Genomic DNA, 5,000 nt, shown 5'->3' with positions numbered 1-5,000 from the left:
ACGTTCGATTTGCCAATATCAGTTGTTCATAAGTGAACGTTCGATTGGCCAATATCAGTTTTTCATAAGTGAACGTTCGATTGGCCAATATCAGTTATTTATAAGTGAACGTTCGATTTGCCAATATCAGTTATTTATAAGTGAACGTTCGATTTGCCAATATCAGTTATTTATAAGTGAACGTTCGATTTTCCAATATCAGTTGTTCATAAGTGAACGTTCGAAATTTCGATTTGCCAATGTCAGTTGTTCATAAGTGAACGTTCGATTTGCCAATATCAGTTGTTCATAAGTGAACGTTCAATTTGCCAATATCAGTTGTTCATAAGTGAACGTTCGATTTGCCAATCGAACGTTCGATTTGCCAATATCAGTTGTTCATAAGTGAACGTTCAATTTGCCAATATCAGTTGTTCATAAGTGAACGTTCGATTTGCCAATGTTCATAAGTGAACGTTCGATTTGCCAATATCAGTTGTTCATAAGTGAACGTTCGATTTGCCAGTGTTCATAAGTGAACGTTTGATTTGCCAATATCAGTTGTTCATAAGTGAACGTTCGATTTGCCAATATCAGTTGTTCATAAGTGAACGTTCGATTTGCCAATATCAGTTGTTCGTAAGTGAACGTTCGATTTGCCAATATCAGTTGTTCGTAAGTGAACGTTCGATTTGCCAATATCAGTTGTTCATAAGTGAACGTTCGATTTGCCAATATCAGATATTCATAAGTGAACGTTCAATTTGCCAATATCAGATATTCATAAGTGAACGTTCAATTTGCCAATATCAGTTGTTCATAAGTGAACGTTTGATTTGCCAATATCAGTTATTAATAAGTTAATGTTCAATTTGCCAATATCAGTTATTTATAAGTAAACGTTCGATTTGCCAATATCAGTTGTTCATAAGTGAACGTTCGATTTGCCAATATCAGTTGTTTATAAGTAAACGTTTGATTTGTCAATATCAGTTATTTATCATAAGTGAACATTTGATTTGCCAATATCAGTTATTTATCATAAGTGAACATTTTATTTGCCAATATCAGTTATTTATGAGTGAACTTTCGATTTGCCAATATCAGTTGTTCATAAGTGAACGTTCGATTTGCCAATATCTGTTGTTCATAAGTGAACGTTCGATTTGCCAATATCAGTTGTTCATAACCAATATCAGCTGTTCATAAGTGAACGTTCGATTTGCCAATATTAGTTGTTCATATGTGAACGTTCGATTTGCCAATATCAGTTGTTCATAAGTGAACGTTCGATTTGCCAATATCAGTTGTTCATAAGTGAACGTTCGATTTGCCAATATCAGTTGTTCATAAGTGCACGTTCGATTTGCCAATATCAGTTGTTCATAAGTGAACGTTCGATTTGCCAATATCAGTTGTTCATAAGTGAACGTTCGATTTGCCAATATCAGTTGTTCATAAGTGAACGTTCGATTTGCCAATATCAGTTTTTCATAAGTGCACGTTCGATTTGTGAATATCAGTTGTTCATAAGTGCACGTTCGATTTGCCAATATCAGTTTTTCATAAGTGAACGTTCGATTTGCCAATATCAGTTGTTCATAAGTGAACGTTCGATTTGCCAATATCAGTTGTTCATAAGTGAACGTTCGATTTGCCAATATCAGTTGAAGTAAACGTTCGATTTGCCAATATCAGTTGTTCATAAGTAAACGTTCGATTTGCCAATATCAGTTGTTCATAAGTGAATGTTCAATTTGCCAATATTGATTCGCCAATATCAGTTGTTCATAAGTGAACGTTTGATTTGCCAATATCAGTTATTAATAAGTGAATGTTCAATTTGCCAATATCAGTTATTTATAAGTAAACGTTTGATTTGCCAATATCAGTTGTTCATAAGTGAACGTTCGATTTGCCAATATCAGTTGTTCATAAGTGAACGTTCGATTTGCCAATATCAGTTATTTATAAGTAAACGTTTGATTTGTCAATATCAGTTTTCCATAAGAGAACATTCGATTTGCCAATATCGGTTATTTATAAGTAAACGTTTGATTTGCCAATATCAGTTATTTATCGTAAGTGAACATTTGATTTGCCAATATCAGTTATTTATCATAAGTGAACATTTGATTTGCCAATATCAGTTATTTATGAGTGAATTTTCCATTTGCTAATTTCAGATGTTCATAAGTGAACGTTAGATTTGCCAATGTCAGTTATTTAAAAGTGAACTTTCGATTTGCCAATATCAGTTGTTCACAAGTGAACGTTAGATTTGTCAATATCAGTTATTTAAAAGTGAACGTTTGGTTTGTCAATGTATGTTATTTATAAGTGAACGTTCGATTTGCCAATGCGGAGTTATTCATAAGTGAACATTAGATTTGCCATTGTCAGTTATTTAAAAGTGAACTTTCGATTTGCCAATATCGGTTATTTAAAAGTGAACGTTTGATTTGTCAATATCTGTTATTTATAAGTGAACATTCGATTTGCCAATATCGGTTATTGATAAGTGAACGTTCGATTTGCTAATATCAGTTATCTATAAGTGAACGTTTGATTCGCCAATATCGGTCATTTATAAGTGAACGTTAGATTTGCCAATATTGGTTATTTATAAGTGAACGTTAGATTTGCCAATATCGGTTATTTATAAGTGAACGTTAGATTTGCCAATATCGGTTATTTATAAATGAACGTTCCATTTGCCAATATCAGTTATTTATAAATGAACGTTCCATTTGTCAATATCAGTTATTTACAAGTGAACGTTTGAATTGCCAATATCAGTTATGAGTGAACGTTCGATTATCAGTTATGAGTGAACGTTCGATTTGTCAATAGCAGGACCTACAAGTTTAGTTTATCGTATACATTCTTAGTTATTTTACATTACGCTCTGCATAAAGGGTGTTTGGCAAATTCACATTATCGAAGCACTCGGGGAACAAGAAAGTCTGGCATTTGTTTTTAAAGACATATTTCTCATTTATCACTTCTCAAATATGTGTTTATGATGTAAAGATTAGATTCATAGCCGGAATTAATGACATCCTTAGTATCCATGGTTTTTATTTTCTGCTAATCTCTTCAATTCCAAATGATAAGCTTTGTAATATCTTCAATTCAATATATGATCATCTGTTTCTTCCATCTTAGCGCAGTTTATACATTTTATCTGTTGTGAGTTACCATCCTTGGTGGCGTGATTTCCTGAACAATCTTTTTTCAAAATGTCCATACCTATGACAGTGGTAGCAGGTGATCACGTGGTATACTATCATGTATGTTATAGGTACCCCCATCGCAACATAGCTTTGCCACCATTATCATGAATAGCTTTCCGAACGTCAGGATCAAATTTCAACAATCGGTGGGGTGTCCCAGCTGCAGCATTTTTCTTGAATACCAGACTTATCTTTTGTTCTACTCTTTGAATCTGGTCCAGGCAACGATTCCTTTGAATTAAAGCACTTTATACTTCACCTTCATCATTATCTACATTTGGTAAGGGTAGAAGAGACTCTTTAGCTATGGTAAGCAGCTCTTCGAGGAGAAGGACACTCCAAAATCAAATAATTGTTCTCTAGTCTTGGGTAGTGCCATAGCCTCTGTACCATGGTCTTCCATTGTCTTCGGTTAGAGTTCTCTTGTTTGAGGGTACACTCGGGCACACTATTCTATCTCATTTCTCTTTCTCTTACTTTGTTGGGATTTTAATCGTTTATATTGGAAATGTTTATTTAAATGTTACCGTTTTTGAAATATTTAGTTTTTCCTTGTTTCCTTTCCCCGCTGGCCTATTTTCTCTGTTGGGGCCCCTGGGCTTATAGCATCTTGCCTTTCCAACTAGGGTTGTAGCTTAGCAAGTAATAATAATAATAATAATAATAATAATGATGATGATAATAGTATCATTATTTTAAGTTTTGATTTTCCAATTTTCCTCTTTTCGGTGTCAGGAACCATGGTTTGAATCTTCTTTACTGCTTCATCTCTGATCTTTCCATCATCAAAATTTACAATATCGCCATTTGAAGTTGACCTCGTATTAAGAATTGGAATATCCTTAAGTACATTTAAAATCTCATTTTCCCGGTCATTGATTGTAGTTGATGTGTTAGTTGATTTAATTACTATAATTATAGTAGTTTTTTTTCCTTTAACTTTGTCAGCCTATGTAATTTTCACATTTTTGCGGCATTCAGTGTTTGTAGAAGTGTTAACTTAATTGATTCCATATTTTGCGTTAGATTAATCTACCTTCCCATTACGATCATTTGTTTTCGGATCCGTAGTCAGGGTGAAATTTGCTGCGTCCGTATTATTATTATTGTTATTATTATTGTTGTTGTTGTTGTTGTTGTTGTTGTTGTTATGACTATTATTATTGTTATTATTATTATTATTATTATTATTATAAGCTAAGCCATAACCCTAGTTAGAAAAGAATGATGTATAAGCCTAAGGGCTCCAACAGGGGAAAATAGCCCGGGGCGGAAGTGAAACAAGGAAATGAATAAACTACAACAGAAAAATAAAAATCAAAATAAAATATTTCAAGAATAGCAACATTAAATTATATCCTTCACATATAAACTATAAAAACTTCGAAAACAAGAGGAAGAGAAATAAGATAGAAGAGAGATGTTTTTCCAATCCAGCGATTCTCCCTTCGTGTTCACCTTTAATGAGTTCCCTCTGCTTTAGTTCTTTCTCCATTTATGACATATTCATCATTTTATGTTGCTACTGATCTTATGTTTCATAATTGTTTTCGTTATCCTTCATCTATAATGCTATTTCCTATATACACTGCTTTGCTTCTTCACCTGCTAGAGTCCTTGTGTTTGTAGCATTCTGCCTTTCAGATTAGGGTTGTAGCTTGGCTAGTAATCTATATATTAATATGATAGCGTATGTGCTATTTATTGTGTCATGCTTTAAAGAAAACGGAAATAATTTCATGGTATACTCTTACAAATTATCATTAGACTTTGATTACTTAACCA

This window comes from Palaemon carinicauda, chromosome 15, assembly GCF_036898095.1.
Source record: "Palaemon carinicauda isolate YSFRI2023 chromosome 15, ASM3689809v2, whole genome shotgun sequence".
Taxonomy (NCBI): domain Eukaryota; kingdom Metazoa; phylum Arthropoda; class Malacostraca; order Decapoda; family Palaemonidae; genus Palaemon; species Palaemon carinicauda.
The sequence above is the reverse complement of the archived record's forward strand: the minus strand, read 5'-3'. Positions refer to the sequence as shown.